An 18,693-nucleotide genomic window follows, 5' to 3' on the forward strand; every position below is an offset into this window, starting at 1 on the left:
CAATTTTGTCAATTATACATCAGGAAATCTGAAAAACAAAAGAAGAAAGGACATTGATTACCTTTGGGTGATACACAAAACAATTACTTGGGTTTTGTGTGATGCTGATAATATTTGATTGTTGCATCCAAGTAGTGGTTACCTGGTATTTTCAATTTGTAAAAAGTCATCAAGTTGTACAGATATGATTTGTATACTTTTCTCCATGTATGCTGTATTTTGATAAAACATGTTTATTATGTAAAAACAAATAAACTCATATGTAAATGAACTGGCCCAAAAGGGGAGTAAATATTCTTTTGAAGTATAGAAAAGTCATCCAATTACATTTTCAAATCAGACAGAAACACCGAGAAAGTTAAAAAAAAAAAAAAAATGGATGGGAAACAACTAGTTCATAATGATCCCAAAGGGTTAAAACATAAACAGTGTTCAAAATAAGGCACAGAGTACTTCTGGAGCAAGAAAGAGACAATTTAATAATGGCCTTGTCTTGTCTTAATCCTGTGCTTTCTAGATAAAATAAGATAATCAATCACCAAAATGCCTTTGTTTCTGAGAGCCTCCAAACTGCCATTGCTCCCACCCCCTTCCTCAGTCCAGTCCTCCTGTGGAGTTATCTAGCACAAGTTCAAACTTTTTAAGGAATCCTTCTCAACTTCCCCTCACTGAGAGTCTCCATAGTTCTTCTGGGTGAGTTCTCCTTTGGATTGTCTCTCAACAAATATTTTATTTGACTATAGATGTGTTCTTGGGTTGTCTTTGGTTAGTGGGCTTTGACATTAAAAACAATGAACAGGAAGGTATTTCAATCTAAGTGAAGTGAATAGGAATTATGGTCATTCATGGTTTAAAAACTTGAATCTAAGGAATAAGAAGTAGAGAGATAAAAATTTAGAGCAGCAGATCTTGTATATTTCTTCCTAGAAACTATTTGAGATTTGCTTGAGAGTCACATATGTTGAAAGAAAAGACTAATATGGTGTCATACTTTCCCATAAGTAACACAAATTAGTCATATAACTTGGTGCTAAAGATAAAAATGGAGAGATAAAATGTGCAGTTGCTGCATTCAAGGAACTCAAAATTTAGTGTTAAGAGAAAATACACAATCATAGTATGACTAGTGATGCAATATAGGGGTCAAAGCGAGAGTTAGAGAAGAAGAAGAGGGATGGGAATAGGAGAAGTAAGGAGGAAAGGAGGGAGGGGGGCCTGAAGGAGGGAAGAATGAGGGAAGGCAAAAAGGAAGGGGATTAGAGAGAGAAACCTGGGGAACTCAAACTCTAATATTTAAAGTTTGAGCAGAGGAAGGGAGTCCAAGAGGGAAGATGAAAAGGACTGACCCTAAAGAAAGTAGGTAAGGAGTGAACGCTATCCTAGAAACAAAAGGAGAGTTTTGAGAAGGGGGAGCTCAGGTAATGAAGAGAGATCACATGAAAAAAGATTGAATAAGGTATAGACAATTGTAGTGAGCCAGTCTATACATGCTGTTGGTAACAAGTTAACGATTAAATAAGGAAGTGAGGAGAATGGGACTCTCAAAGTACAGTTGTGAAAGAAAAGAGATGAAGGCAGTAAATGGAACAGTTGATGGGGTTAGGAAGGACTTTTTTTTTTTTAAGATGAAAGAAATCTGATCATATTTCTTTGCTGAGAAGAAAGTATCAGAGTAGTTACATGTACAGAGGAGATAAGAGACCCAGGGTCAGATCTCAATCCTCAAGAGATGGACATAGGATTTGAGAACCAAGGTTTTTCTGGGTATTATATTGTAGTAATTGAAGACATAAGCTCTGGAATTAATTAAAGCTTGCTTTGTTGTATTTATTTATTTAAAATTAAATTAATTAACATATAATGTATTATTGGTTTCAGAGGTAAAGGCCAGTGATTCATCAGTCTCATATAACACCCAGTGCTCATTACATCACATGCTCTCCTTAATGCCCATCACCCAGTTACCCCACCTTTACCCCCTCCCCTCCAGCGACCCTTAGTTTGTTTCCTGTGATAAAGAGTCTCTTATGGATTAAGCCTTACTTTGAATTCAGCTGTGCCACTTACTAAGTGTGTAGACTTTAGTAATATTAATAATAACACCTACCTTATTATATATATTCTACTTAAAGAAGGTATTTTGTGTGAAGTTATTATTATACTTAAAGAAGGTATTTCGTATGAAGTGCTCTGATATGGAAATCAATTACTACAGTTTTATTATAATTATTTATAATATTATACCTTAAACCAGGAATATAATAATAAATATGATTAAAATTAATTTTGTATGGATGGATCCTTTGACATGTGCATATCTTTATCAAAATTTCCAATTTCTCTGTGTCATGGTAGGCACGATTATGCATTGAGAATGACTCAGTAGGCATTGGAATAGGGAGTTTGAAGATAACCGCAGAGATTTGAGAGTTTGTAGAAAATGGAAGAAGGAATACCAAGAAAGAACAGATAATGGAGAAAACATATGTATCACTTTTGGATTTAATTTTTTTTCTTTTTTGCCTTCTTCCTCATCTTCTTCCTCCCCCTCTTGTTATTTAACAATTTCAAGCAGCTCTGATGCAAGAGCAAAAAAAGATTTTTTTCAGGATCAGAGAGTTTCTTGCTGAGTGTGACATCAGGGCAAAGAGATTGACGGTACTGACAGCAGGTTAGCATAAATGGGAAGAAGCTGAGGACATGAGGAATTTGTAGATGAGGAGCAAATGACATATTATAGGACCCTTGAGAAACACAACATTGTAGGAGATGAAGACTAAAAAAAAAAAAAAAAAAAAAAAAAACCAAACTGGAATAACTGGTATTATATTTAGAGAAACATTTATTATGGAATAAGTTTTCAGAGGCGGAGTGATTCTGCATGATGGCAAACTTAGCATGACAGCTGTGGACATAAAGAAGAGAAGTGAACTGAGGGCCAAGCTGACAGCATTCAAAAACTGTGAGAAACAAGCATTATCTATATTACTTACATGGACATGTGAACCATGTGCCAACATTCTAAATGAATTTTGGAAGATGACCAAATTGAAAGAGACAATGAGTGGTAGAGGATGAGGGAAAAGGACTTTAAAATAAAAGGGAAAGTGGCATTTGAGAGCAGAATGCAGGCAAAGGCAGGAAGGATATCTCGTCATGGGGGGTGGGGGGCAGATTTCAGCTCTGGCAAGGAGGTAGAAAGAGAACTGGGGAGGAAAGGTTGATGACAAAATAGGAGAATGTGTAAAACACGGAACTGTCCTCAGAGATTGCATTAGAACAGAATTTGAAAGAGGGAATGGAAAGAGGTTTTCATTTTGTTTTTCTGCGTCAAGTTTGCAGTAGAACTCTGATGAGGTATATTTTGGTTCTAGAGCAGATCTTGGAGTTTATATGTCTCATAGACTACTTACATCATGAAAGGCACAAAATGGAATTTGACAGTTTTCTTTAAGGAACCTGATTTCTATTTCAGTTTTGTATGTCAGTTTAATTGTGTTAAAATGAGGCTCGTTCCTGTCTCAGGTTATCAGGCCCTGTAGGAGCCACTGTTTGGTTTGTGTGTACTCAGCCCTTCCTATTTTAGGACCACCAGTCCAAATTCCAAATGACAGCATTTGTATCTTTTTGTTCACGTACTTTGAGGTCAGAGCCTGTTCTACCCTCAACGATGATATTCTATTCCCAAAAAGCTGGAAAATTAACCCTGACTCCCCTGTTTGAGAACATGCCTTCACTTAGTGACTGATGAACACGATTGTATGAATGTTCTGGTTTCCTTGAACCTTGGTAGGGTTAAATCTGAGGCACATTTCTACACTGACTTCCAGAGTGACCCTACAGAGTTAGACTCCCACAGCAAAAACTTGCTTTATTGGCTTCCTTTCTTTCTGAGTCTCACTTCTCCATTCCTTGTTGGTATTTCCAGGATCACATGTTTCATGAGTGTGATCATGAAACATGAGATCCCAGAAACATGTAAAACATGTTCTACGGGCCCTCAGATCCTTGTTACCAGTAAAGCAAACTAAGAGAAACTTAAGAGGTGCTAACCATCCACATGTTCCAGATAAGCAGTTTGCTAGATCACTTAAGAAGGACTTGCAAAGTAAATGAAATAATCAGAATGAGAAAGACGAATGCCATATGATTCAACTCATAAATGCAATCCAAAAAGAAAGAAGAAGAATAAACAAACAAAAACCAGAATCACACCCTTAAAAGCAGAGGACAAATTGGTGGTTGCCAGAGAGGTTGGGGGTGGAGGGTTGGGCAAAATGAGTGAAGAGAAGAGGGAGATACAAGCCTCCAGTTATGGAATGAGTAAGTCATAGAAATAAAAGGCGGAGCATAAGGAATATAGTCAACGATATTGTAATAGTGATGTAATGGGACAGATGGTAGCTATATTTGTGGTGAACAAAGAATAATGCATAAACTTGTCAAATCACTAAGTTGTACACATGAAAATAATGTAACATTGCATGTCAACTATACTAAAAAACAAACGATTTTCAGAAGAAGTGGCTAAGATCAATTTGTGATCCTAAATTACCAGACTACAAAGATGATTAAGGAAACCAAGAGTGAATTTGGAAAAAAAGAGAGAATTTCTTTGGAGAGCGGTATGTATGTGCTGAGTTGAACTTCATCATGGTAGAGGGATGGTTTGTGCTTCTGGAGATTAGAATTTCCAAGAGACATCTAAGGAACCTCGTATGTGTCCAGTGGCGTCTGTGTGGGCACAGAGGCAGATCTGTGGCTTGTTAGCTGTTCTGATGGATGAGCAAGTGTGTCTGCCTTGAGAATGGACTGAACTTAGTCCCAGAATTTCTGAGGGCAAAGGATATTGATTTTACATGTCTCAGAGTGTCATTTGGAAGAGTAAGGTGGCTTGGAGCTATGTTAAGAGATACTGCTGAGAGGAGAATGCTAAATACAGCAACTTTAAGGAGGCTCCAGGTCATGTGGCAGAAGAAGAGGGCAAGAGAAGACTCATAAATTGATGGTAGGAGGAAAGATTTCCTTGCTTTAATGGAATTGCAGGTGACAGATGTCCAGAGCTGGGGTAGGAGGTAGGAGGAAGGGTAGGGGTTAGGGAGAAGAGGAGGAGAGAAAGGGAGTAGGGAAGAGAGGTCTTCAAAGTTCTCAAGTACATGACAGGAAGAGTCAGATTCAAATATGGAACAGACAGTAGAAAGTACTGTGACATTAGATCCATGCCAATGAGGAGGAACTTTATTCCCCACCTAATCCCCACTTAAATCCATGGAGGGGTCGCAGAGTCAAGCCAGCTATGTTCTGCTCTTAACCCAGCTCTTCCCCTTCCCCAGTGGGTTCATGGGTCTAAGCTAAGGAGGGACAAGTACTTCAGTGATGATTATGGTTGACAGATTGACACATACTTGGTATTTCTATCAAGAGAATGATAACTCTCTTGTGACTAAAAGTGATCAAAGGAATTTTTATTTTCACAGAGGCTAGAAATTATAAGGTGAGCCCCGGTTTCACTCAAGGATGGAGAAAGCCATCTTTATAGAACAGTGTGCAGAAAGAATTCAGTTTGTTTTTTTCTGCTTTGAACTTTGGAATTCCACCTCTCAGAGTAATTGGTACAGCTTTTCTTGATATTCATAAATTCATGTTTGTTCCTTGGTAACAAGAGAATCATGACTCAATCCATTGTTGATGGAAACTCATGGAAATATTCTGGGAAGATGCACCTAATTAAAATTAATAATGATTATGGAAAAGCTAGGGAATGTTTTGCATCCTTGAATCCTAAATAGACCAACCTGTGAATATTTTAGCTGTCACTTATATTTATATACTAAAATCCTGCAAATTATTATGATTCTTTATGTATGAATATGTAGGATTTTTTACAGATTGGTTTTTATCTGCATAGCTAGAAACAATTAATTATTGAATTGCCTGAACTTAGTCTGGCTGCCCCAGCCTTATGGAAGAGGTTCGGTTGACCATCAGGGTTTATTTCCTCCATTTCCTGCTGGTCTCTCTCCACATTTGCTGCCCGACAGTCACCCTTTGTACTCCTTGTTGTCATCCTTGTTTTCTAAACATGCCCAGCTCAGGAGGACTGAATTGCAGTGAACCGTCAGTGCTGAAGGACTGGCTGGCTTCCAGACTCTTCTTGTTGGTGATCGTGTTTGAACCATCACATCCTGATTATGGTTTATTGATGATGCCTGTGAAATTGCTTAAGAGGCCAGATGTAACATCTCTGAGCAGTGCAAGCCTCACAGCTGGTTTGTATGTTGTACACCACTTCTGCCTCCTACACTACATGATGTTGTATCAGTGACACGGCACCTGATAACCTCCTGAAGGACATGCAGTTCTTGATGGATTTACTTTTCAGCCTAACTATAAACTCACTGTAACTTTGTACACTCACTGGTACTTTTTAAAGTTTTGTAATACATTGGTTTTCAGAATCTTCTCTGGCTACATACAAGTTTTTGAAGAATATTTTTATTGTTGAAGGCAGGTATATAAGAAACTTAAAAATTGGAATCCTTGAATATTTGGGCTATGGTAAGGATGGACATACATAAATTAAACTGAGAGATAGGTTCTATTTTATTTGCATCTCAAAATTCTGGAAGGATTATAACCATTAACATTCTAATTTGATTAAGACACAGAATTAGTTATAAAGACTCTGACATTTTATTTCAATTATAAGACTGACACAGTGCTATTATTATCTGGAACATCAATATCTGTGTATATGATTCTGCTATTAAACATTTTACTGAGTACCTCTTAAGATTTAGGTAAATACTAGGAATAATTGTTAAACAAATAGCTCTAAAAAAGACAAAGTAACTCCTACATGAGTTTAAGTTCTGGAGATGAATGTTTTATTATTTTATGAATTATTAAATGGACAGGCATTTTCTTATTATTTAACTTCTGTTTAATGTGACCTGGTTATCTTGTATCCTACTAGTTAGGAACACAATGATATTCTATGATTTCTGAAGTCATATGTATCTTAAAACTAGAGCTGCTGATCTAGGTGATTTGTTTAGTAAATTAGTTTCTGACCACCAGATGGGGCTATGAAACCTCTTGCATTATTAACAGTTCCTCCATTTACTTTCCTTCAAGAAGAAAATTTTTCTTTGAAAATTTCTGAGAGTCTTTTCCCTCCCATTTTAACCTCATCCCCTACTGATGATTGAAAAATACTCCAGATTCTCTGTAATAATGACAAAACAACATTACGGTAATGACGGAAGTGTAATCATTATATTGTTACAGGAAGGAAATGGATAAGTTGCCAAGGTCACCTTATAGTTAATTCAGGCTCTCCACTAATAGTAATAGGTTCATCATGGTGACAGACTAACAATTCTTCCTCTCTTTCTTTTTCTATTTATTGGTCCAAGACACAACTCATTAACTTCATCTATTTGGACTGTGGACCACAGATTGCTTCCTAGGACTTAGGAGGCTATGAAAATGTGATTACATTTGGAGTTAGTATATAAACTACTACCAGTAAAACAATTTTTCTTTTCATTTATCAGTTCCCCATCAAGATTAACTTTGTGATAACTGCAGGTTCTCATGACTCTGGAGGAATGAGGATCAACCCTGGAAAATGATTAGCACTGCATACGAAAAATGGAGTATGATTGCACTATTATGCTACCTAACGTTTACCTTGACTTTTAAAGAAAGATTAGTTTCACTTTAATTTAGAAGCAGTCATTTCACTATTTTGGCTTTCATTTAAATTTAATCAGCAAAAGGGAAAAAATATCAATTATCCTAAATATCTTGTTGTGCTTCCTAGCTGAGAATATAATAATATGCACAAAGTAGCCATTCAATAAGAATTTATTAGCTAAATGAAAATTCAAGATATGATTATGTTTTTTTATTATGGAAGCAGTGCAATTTCATTTGTATCTCTTAATATTGTCCACACATTAACTTATTGAATCACATAACTTCAAGTAACAATTATGTATTTGAATATGTGGATGTGGTATTCCATATTTAAGACAAATTTTGGGATGCTGGAATAATAATTTAAAATCCTAGAGACCACAGTGTTCCCCATTGGTTCAGGAATGTAAGGAAGAGATTCATAGAATTAAGTCCTTTTAATCAAAGTTCTTTCATTTTAATTTAAGATCAGATAGAAATTGGTAAGTTGGCAGAAGCAGCTAATTGTCAGGCAAGTATTTTTGATGGAGAATATTTGTGAAGATAGACATAATCAGAAAATTGTTTAAAAAGTTAGATGTTCTTGGTGAAGCAGGGGCATAAAATGGAAAGATGCTTCACAGAGCTCTTTGCTTCTAAAATGAGGCAGTCCTGGAAAACCATAGATAAAGAATCACCCATTAATCTCTGCTGGCATTCAAGCCAACCTGATACAAATATAGGAACTAAAATGAGTCGATTTTACTTCTAAGAGTAAATACAACCTCAATTTCCTTTCAGCCTGTAAAAGGCTTCTAAGAAATGTGATGATACCTGGGCTAACAGAGAGGAAACACATTAAAATATGTTTCATTTGCAAAATGAAACTAGCATACTCCCCTGATTTTGACAGCAAGACAAATTCATAACAGAAAATTGAGAAAATGCAAAAATTGCAAGTAAGAAAATAAGAATTACTTGTAACTCCATTACTCAAAGAGAACAGCTTTTAGAGTTGTATATCTGTGTTTATTTGTGGAACCATACTATTTAATTTGCTTTTACTTTTTTTCCCCCTGTAGTATATAGAGAGCTCTTTAAAAAATTCTAATTTATCTTCTAAAACATAATTTTAATAGCTGCAAATAATTCTAATTATAGATATACAAGAATAATTTGACCAGGTATGCATTTTAGATTTCTTTCTTTTTTTTTTTTTTTTCATTTTAGATTTCTTAATCTCAACCTTTGTTATAAATGCTGTGGTGATTTTTTCATGTGTGTGTGACAACATATAGCAAAAATCTATCTCAGAATACCATTTTCTATATTAATTGCCATATAATGTTTACATGGTAAAAATTTATGCATATATACTCAACTGTATATTTCAGTAGGCTGGGTCGTCTATTGGCAAAGCATGGGAGAAAGGATAGGGGTGGGTGAAAGTTTTGGTCAGATGTATTTTTTAAATAGGAGGCAGGACTAGAAAGATTATGTCTATTGATACTTTCTAAGGTACTTGAACTCCTGATTTCTGAGAAGAACCTAAATACGAGATAATGCACCCCAAAGTGATCACATTTGTAACACACACCAAGGCAGGGTATATTGTGGCAGTGAGTAAGAGATTTAATGTACATGCACAGATGCCACTCCCAGCAAGCCTGCTGACAGTAAGCATCTTACTAATTTTCTCTATTTGGCCATAATTTCACCCAAGGTCCCATTTGGAACAAGGCTCCTATAAACTTAGCTACTTTTTCCGGAAACACAATGGAATAATGACAAAAATTGTATTGTGCTCACAAGCATAATATTGCCAAGCAACTGCCATTAGCTGATTTCCTTTATGTGAAACTATTTTGTCATTTGCTAAAGGAGAATTTGCAGCTATATATTTGGCTTTTTGCTTTCAAATAATTTCGACTTACAGGAAAGTTGCAAGGATAGTACAACAGATGAATACTCATAACTCAGATTCTATAATTGATGAGACTGAGCCACATTTGTTTTTTATATTCTCCACTTACACATCTACCTACTTTCCCATCTATCTATTCATATGTATCTGGCAGGTGTATCACTAAGTGATGCTCTGTTCTTCTTATTATACTGTATCTGATAGGTGGTTGCAGGATCAATATTCCCATCCTCATTACTGGTGATTTTAAGTCTGGTCACTTGGTTAAAGTGAGGTCTCCCAGGTGAAGTTACTGTTTTTCTTTTGTAATGAATGCTTATTTTGCATTTTGTAAGAAGACATTTTGAGAGCATTGAAAATTTAGTTTTCCTTATCAAACTTTCACCTATTAGTTTTAGCATCCACTGAGGATTCTTGCCTGAAAGAGTTATATTACTATGATTTTTACCAAATGGTAGTTTTCAGGTTCCATTATTCTTTATAGAAAATGCCAGCTAACAGTGTCATTCTTTATTTTGATTCTCAAATAGCTGCAAATCTGGCCAATGGAGCAACTTTAAGCTAGTTTCTGTGTCATTTTTTACATTTCCCTATCATTCTCTGAGAGCTCTCTTATTTACCAGCACATCAATATGTTCTAGGCTTATTTGTATTTTTCTTGCCCCAGTCCCTGAATAAGCCATTTCTCTAATGAGCCTTGATTCCTGTTAGTAGATAATGGTATTTAGAATCTAAGGAATAATAAGCTGGATGTGCTTATTGACATTTTACTTCACTATCTACAGTCCTACTCAGCTGGCCAATTAATTAAATTAGGGAAAAAATAATGTATATGTAGTAAATGTACATATATGCACATATATACAACTATTTATATCTGTTTCTCTCTCTTTCACCTTCAATTCACACCAGTATCTTTTTTTTTTTTTTTTAAGATTTCATTTATTTATTCATGAGAGACAGAAAGAGAGAGAGAGAGATTTTGAGAGAGAGAGAGGCAGAGACACAGGCAGAGGGAGAAGCAGGCTCCCTGCAGGGAGCATGTGGGACTCCATCCCGGAACTCCAGGATCACACCCTGGGCCAAAGGCAGGTGCCAAACCTCTGAGCCACCCGGGGGATCCCTCACGTCAGTATCTTAAGTTCACCACAATACCTACAATTGCAGTTCACATTCACATAATTCATTCTAGCTTTTCTCCTTTCCATATTTGCAGTTTCCTTTTCCGAAAGTAAGAAACCTGACTTCTGTTTGCTTGCTTTCAATACCTCTGAAATCAACTCACCTAAGTGACCCCACAGAGCAGGTGCCCCAAATCTTGCCTGGCTGTCATTTTGCAATGGTGCCTGGTTCCTCAGCTGCCTCCAGCAACTACTAGAGAAAGTAAATGAGAAAGAAAATAAGAAAGGAAGTGAAAGGTCTCCAGTGGCTTTTTGAGTAAATTACCCAAAGAAAGAAGGAAAGAAGAAAAGAGAGGAAAGAAGGAAGAAATGAAGGGTATCTATGTGTTTTAATGGATAAACAATTTTGTCCAAAAAAAAAAAAACCCAAACACAAAACTTTACTTTCAGTTTTTCATTGAGTGGCTTTTAATCTAATCAAAGTAGATATATAATACTTGGGGGAAAAAAAAAATCTTCCCAACGAGCAAGATTCAAGTCTCTGATTAATAATGAAGGCCAATGTCATGTGAAATGATCTGAGAATTCATGCACTTTATCTCCAAAGCATTGTTTTTCCCTTTACAATTTGATCAGAGCTATGTAAACCTCTAGGGTTAGATAGCTGGTCTACCTAGGATTATCCTTAATTCATGTTGATGTGGTCAATTTTGTTTAAATGATATTCAAGCATTAATGATAACTATCCAGTATACCAACTTTTGATTTTTTGTTTTTTGAGTTGTATTCACTTAGGGATATGAGGTTCTTTTTTCAGAACATCAAAGATATCCAGAACATTTTTATTTGATTCCTAGTTGGTGGAGCATAATGAAACTAAAGTTGTCTTTTCTATTGCCTAATAAATGTTATTAAATAGAATTAAAAGCTAATACCTGAAGTACCTAACTTTTGACCATTTAACACAGTTGCTTACTGAATTCATCTGAAAGCAAAGAAAGCTGAAAGCAAAGGAAGAGAAGACGAAACAAAAATCATAGGGTAAACCGAACACTGATTTGTAAGATATTGCAAACACGACTGAGTTTTGTCAAGGGAAGAAAAGTATTTTGCAATCAAAATAAGTCACTGACATGTTAGAAGGCTAAAATGAATGAGATACACACTTGCATAACATTACCTTTTCTAGCTTATTCACTTAAACACCTTCAGTCACAAATGATCTTATATCTTCTTTCATTGTTTTTTCAATGTTCTGAGCCAAGACAATGGAATCTTATGAAGTGGTATTGTAACAAATAGTTTTGAAATTGTTAAAACTTCTTTATTCAACGAATATTTTTTGGATGCCTACTATGTGTTAGATTTTCTTCTAGTTCTTTCCAATATCATGATATATGATATACAGTACAGTGACAAATGATAAATGTTTCACGCATTCACAGATCTTACACTGGGAGAGGGGCAGACAATAAGCATAATAAATATGCATACATATATATATATACATAAAGTACTTCGGATAATGCTCTCTTATGAGGAAAAATGAAGGAGAATAAGGAGATAGATTGTCAAGGTAGGTGCTAGTCAATTAGAAACACTAAGCATTGCAGAATAATCACAAAACTTTTATAGATATACTAGAACTGAAAAAAATTTGAGACATTGTTTATTCCTACTCCCTCTTTTTTGCAAATTTTGACTCTGAATTACAGTTTGTGACTTGCCTAAGGTACTATGGCTTTTTGGTGTCTTTGCTGAGATTTGAGTTTCCTTGTCTAGTATAACCTTAGTCACAGAGTCTATAACCTGTTACTTAACTATAAATGTAGATGCAGCCATAGAACTTCATCCCGTTTCATGAGACCAAGGCCCTTTCCATGCCTCTTAAAGATTTATTTATTTATTTATTTATTTATTTATTTATTTATTTTAAAGATTTTATTTATTTATTTATTCATGAGAGACAGAGACAGAGATGCAGAGACACAGGCAGAGGGAGAAACATGATCCATGTAGGGAGCCTGATGTGGGACTAGATCCCAGGTCTCCAGGACCAGGCCCTGGGCTGAAGTCAGTGCTAAACCACTGAGCTACCTGGGCTGCCCCAAAGATTTATTTTCTAAATTTCTTTTTTCTTTATCAAATCAGTACTTGTACATAGTTCTAAAATACAAATAATGCCATCTAATAATATAATCTTATATATTTAAATATTTATAATGACAATGTAATGAAAACTAGCAGTTTCTATCCCCAGCTCTCCTAGTGCTAGATTCCTCTTCTTATCAGCAATCACTTTCCAGTTTTTTTTCTGATGTCTTTTCTGGAATGTACCTCCATATATCTAAAGAATATGTTTATACTTCTGTTTTCTATTTTTTTTTTTTTTTTTTTTTTTAGTTTTCGTACCTAAGAGTTTCATTGAATAGGCACAGTTCCTGACATGTTACAACACTGGGAATTAAAGTGTCTCCTACAGTTTCCTTAAATACTTAGTAAAACTAGTAAAAATTTATTTTCCTTGATCTTCATCTTAGTCTGTTGAGTGGCTTATGAAAAATAAACATTTATTTCTCACAGCTCTGGAGGCTGAGAAATTGCGACCAAGGCACCTGCAGATTCAGTGTCTGATGAGAAACAGTTTCCTAATTTGTAGAGGGCTCTGTTCTCCACATCCTCACCTGGCAGGTATGAGAGATCTCCCTGTGGTGTCTTCTTAAGGGCCCCAATCCCATTCAGGAGAATTCTACCTTGATGAACTAATCACTTTCCAAAGACCCCATCTCCTCTTTCTATCACACTGGGCATTAGGATTTAACATATGAGTTGGGCAGAGCGGGACACATTCAGTCTATAGCATCCTACCCCGGACTCCCAAAATTCATGTCCTTCTCACACACAAAACACATTCATTTCATCCCAACAGCCCCAAAGTCTTAACTAGTCCCAACACAATTTTAAAGTCTAAAGTCCAATGTCTCACCTAACTATCATCTAAATCAGATATGGGTGAGCCTCAAAGTATGATTCATCCTGTGGCAAATTCTCCTCCAGCTGTGAATCTATGAAATTAAAAAAAAAACAAAAACAAAAAAAACATCATGTCCTTCCATACAATGGTGGTGAGTTAGGGACAAATGGAGCTAGGCAGGGCTGGGTAGGGGGCCACAGAAGCAGGCTCACAAAAATCCCCAAAATGCTGAGGTGTGAGGAAACCAGAGATAAGGCAACTAGCCAGACCGCCCTGCCCTGAAGGTAACCAACAAAATCATCAGACTCTAAAAAGGAAGTAAGCCATTAAAGACGTTATCACTAGTCCCTATTCAATGGTGATATCAATGGTATGTTAAAAGGAATTAAGTTTCATGACTGGTTTCCAGTAAAAGACCAACCTTACAAGCTACCTCAGTGGCAACTCTGTTGGAACCCCCTTCACTTCTGAGAGCTTTCCCTGTAACTTTGTTTAATGAACTTCTATCGCTTTACTCACTATCCTGTGTCCTCGAGATTCATTCTTTGACTCCATGAGGCAAGAACCAAGTTCTCCTGTATCAGTGGGATCGGCTTAGGATAGAAATTCCCAATCCCAAGGGACACATAGGAGAGAAAAAAGGAGTCACAGGTCCTAAGCAAGTCCCCAACCCAACAGCACAAATTTCTTTAAATCTTAAGGTTCTAGACTCATCTTTGGCTTGATACTCTGCCACTTTGTTCCACTTTCTGGGCACACTGACTTGGGAGTCCTGCCTTCTGAACTGGCTAGAGTAGAAGTCCTACTTTCTGGCCCCAGTGGACAGCAGTTCTACTTCCACCATAGTGCTCATCAGAGGTTAGGCCCCTCAAGGCTCTGGGAAGTGCTGCCCCCATGGCTTGACTGGATCAGCCAGTAGTCACTCTGGATCCCACCTTACCCATGCCAGCTGGGGTCTCTTGCCTGTGGCTCTACTGGGCATCTTTTGAGATCTAGATGAGAGCAACCACAGACTCCTCAGGTTGGGCACTCTGCACGCTGGCAGAAAGGGCATTGCATGAATGCCTCCAAAATTTGCCTCCCGTGTTCTTTAGAGGGGCAGCCGCCATGGCCCTTGCTACACCTAACTGCTAAAGTCCCACCTTGGTCAGCCGAGGAGCATAGCCCTTGATTGTGGAAGTCCTGTATAGGTGCTGGCAGCCGCCTCTTTGAAACCACTTTGAACTCAAACTCCTTCAGTGTCAACCTTCCATAGTCTTGGAGAATAGCTCCTGGCTTGTGTAGAGATGCTTGATCCATGCTAATCTTCTCAAATAGCCTCGTGGCCATACCTAGAGTATTCTGTTTTGATCACTTTCTCATCTTTTTATATTATGGATATCTTAAGAATTTTCCGAATCTAGAAGTTCTGCTTTTTTTTTAATTTTTTAAATATTTTATGAACTCTCTGACTTTAAGTTATTTCTCTCTTCTGACAATTTACTATAAGCAGTCAAGAGGAGCCAGGTGACTCCTTCAACACGGTGCATAGAGATAGTTTTAGGTAAACATCCACTTTCATTGCTTGCAAGTTCTATCTTCCATAAAACACCGGGACACAAACACAAACACAATTCAGCCAAGTTCTTTGCCACTTTAAAACAAGGATGGCCTTTCTTCCAGTGTCTAATAACATGCTCATTTCCATCTGAGACCTCACCAGAATGGATTTTACAGGCCGTATTGACTAAGGTTCTGTTCAGGACTCCTTGAGTATTTGTTCTCTAAAAATATTGAGGTCTTCTCTCTAGCTGTCATTTTTTCTTTCTGAGCCCTCACTTTCAGGGTCCACTCATGGCAGTCTAGGCTCTTCCAGCATGCACATTAAATCTCTTCTAGCCTTTGTCAGATTCAGTGTCTAACGAGAGCCTCTTCCTGGTTCCCAGATATCCATCTTTTCTCTGTGTCTTCACATGGTGGGAAGTGCAAGGGATCTCTCCAGAATATCTTTCATAAGGGCGCTAATTTCTGCAATCCCTTCAGGAATGTGGTATTGCTTTTGATTTACTATGTTCCCAGGTAGACGAAGTTCTAGAAGCTTCTGCTTGGCCTTTCCCACCGTAACAGCCCTTACTCCACAGGTCAAAAAACCAACGTGGAGATTCTGGCTGTTAAGTATGTTTATTCTAGTTATGCATTCTAGAATTGGGGAAACAACCCCGAGAAAAAACTGGGGATCCATTGTGAGAGTACTTTAGCTAAAACTCCATGGATTCGCTGACCTCCATAGACCCCTACTCCAGTTGAGGACCAGAGCAATATTTCGGGTTTCCTGGAATCCGTGTCAGTTCAAAGCCAAGTATGCAGTAGTCTCTGAAAAATCTGACTATTTCATTTTCTTCAATATTCAGTTCTCCTGGTAAAAGGCCTTGGATCCTTTTGGGGAATGCTGGGAAGAAGACTAATAGTATACATTTTTGGGAGTTTACTAATGTTCTTTCTCAAGGGGACCCAGTCTCCCTTTCATTCAAGGGTCATTTTTGGGGTCCATAAACCACTTCAAGTCTGAAAACCGAACAAGAGTCCATGACTCTGTTTCCAAGATTCAAGTTAGATTTTTGTCTTACTGATCTAGAATTTTTCTGCTTATACAGATCAAGTAAGAATTTAGTAGGCTTCTATCCATTTCACTTCCAGGAATACCACTATTAATTAGCCAATGCTACAGGTCTATGCAAGTGAGACTATTCTGATTGCTTTTCTGACTCTGCTGTCCATCATGGTAACCAAGGCACCTTGCCTCTGGCAGTTGAGTGCTTTCACTTGTCCCCTATCACCCCAGGATTCAATTATTCCCAGTGCATTTAGGTGTTCCAATTGAGTAGCTATAGTTCCCACTGTAAGGTCTGCACTGCCGAGAAGAGTAATCATGGAGTACTTCAAGGGTGCTGGAGTTTCCCTCGCAAATTTATTTCTTGAAGTTATAGTGAAAGGTATGTTTTCTGAATCCTCCCACTATGGACAAATAGGTCTTAAGTGACAAATCCACTCTCACATTCCAATCTCTTTAAGCCTCTGAATCTCTCCCTCCACATTAAACCAAGGGAGGGATGGCAATTCCAGTTTGCTCACAGCGGGCTATCTTTAGTCCATGTTTTAGGCAACCAACCAACCAAACTGTTAGAGTCCTTTCTAACTCCCTGAGCTGCAACATTAAATTCAGAATCTCTGCTTAATGAGCCTATCAAGAAATTTGGCCTGATTCAACATTATGTTCCTAGATAAAATTTAGGATGATTATCATTTGGTCAATTTCAGGTTAAAAAAAAAATCTCATTTAATAATTAATAGATTCGTTCTAAATCATAGTGAAACATTTAAACTTCATTTAATGTTGTTGAAAAGCATGAAATTTAACTCGTGCTTTCATTTTTCTACTTGGGTTTGTTGTAGGCTGGCAGCTTGGGTAGTTTTACCCCCTGCAAAGGGAGCCTTGGTTGAATTCTTTAATCCCTCCCCCTCCTCCTTCCCTTTTGGGTTTCTATATTTCTTTCCCCTCATTAATAACCCTTGTGGGATAGCTCTTGGAGTAAGAATGAGATAGAAGAGAGATTACTACTACTACTAATAATTTAATAATAATAATAATAATAATAATAATAATAATAATAATAAAATTTTGCACTGGAGTCCTCAAACCATGGAGCTTGATTTTACCTTTTTTTTTTTTTTTGGTTTACTCACTGATTTTGTGAAAGGGAGGTTTACTTGTGAGATCCTGTGGTTTGAAAATGGCTTTATTCAGAGGCATCTGGGTGGCTTAGTGGTTGAGCATCTGTCTTCGACTCAGGTCATGATCCTGGGGTCCTGGGATCAAGTCTCACATCAGGGTCCCTGTGGGGAGCCTGCTTTTCCCTCTGCCTATGCTTTACCTCTGTGTATGTGTCTCTTATGAATAAATTAATAAAATCTAAAGAAAATGTCTTTATTTGAGGGAGCCTTGACCCTGAGATCAGGACGTCAATGTTATGAGAAGGAGCCTCACATTGGGCTCCATGTGCTGAGCATGGAACCTGCTTGAAGGTTCTCTCCCTGTCCTTCCCCATCATGCTCTTTCCTCTCTCTCTATAAATAAATAAATAAACAAAATAAACATGTTGAAAATGGCTTTATTCAGCCTTAACATTTGATTGATAAAATTTTAAAGACTTTGATCTGCTGTCTTCTTGTTGCAGTGTGCTATGATGTAGTTTGATGATATTCTAATTTTGAGATCCTTTGTATGTTCTTTCCTCTTCCTACCGATCATGCAAGTCATTGACTGGGCCTTGTCTTTCTATGCTGGCAGCTCATGTCTTCAGCTGCAGGAAATGATTTTATAATTTATTGAATAATTCCCCCTCCTGATTTCCTTTTTCTTTCACTGTCCTCAATTTCTCTGTCCTTCTCTGGAACAGCTAACTTACTATTTGGACCTGTTTGACAGGTTCTCTAATTTTTAAATCTTTTCTCTTCAACTTCCAACTTTTCTTTTCTTCTTCTTCTTCTTCTTTTTTTTTCTTCTAATGTCTGGAAAATGTCCTCAACTTTTAAATTCCATAACTTCTATTACATTTTTATTTATTTTATGAGACTGATGTTTTTTAAGAACTAGGTTTTGTTTTTTTTTTTTAAGATTTGTATTTATTCGAGAGAGAGAGAGAGAGAGAGAGAGAGAGAGAGAAAGCATGAGTGGGAGGAGGGTCAGAGAGGGGGAAGCAGCCTCCCTGCTGACCAGGGAGCCTGACATGGGGCTCCATCACAGGACCCTGGGATCATGACCTAAGCCCAAGGCAGTCACCCTGGCACCCCTAGTTTTTGGTTTTTGAATACTCTCATTAAAATTAACAATGTTTATCTTATATATCTTTGCACTTTTGAAGATCTTAGTTACTTTTTTACTGTTTCCTAAATTCTGTTTTGTTTGGGTTCCTTTGTTTAATTTTATTTTGGTCTCTTTCTAGAGGGAAGGA

At 37.1% G+C, this 18,693-nt stretch overlaps 1 long non-coding RNA gene across 1 annotated transcript in view; it reads left to right on the forward strand.

The window, feature by feature from the left end:
* The first annotated feature begins 609 nt into the window (after positions 1-609).
* Positions 610-18,693, forward strand: part of LOC140594344 (uncharacterized) — a 47,839-nt gene continuing 29,755 nt past the window's right edge. The window contains exon 1 of the long non-coding RNA XR_011995061.1: positions 610-693. This is a non-coding gene — a long non-coding RNA (uncharacterized lncRNA). The remainder of the gene's footprint in view (positions 694-18,693) is intronic.

The sequence above is a fragment of the Vulpes vulpes genome, chromosome 10 (assembly GCF_048418805.1).
Source record: "Vulpes vulpes isolate BD-2025 chromosome 10, VulVul3, whole genome shotgun sequence".
NCBI classification, from domain to species: Eukaryota; Metazoa; Chordata; class Mammalia; order Carnivora; family Canidae; genus Vulpes; species Vulpes vulpes.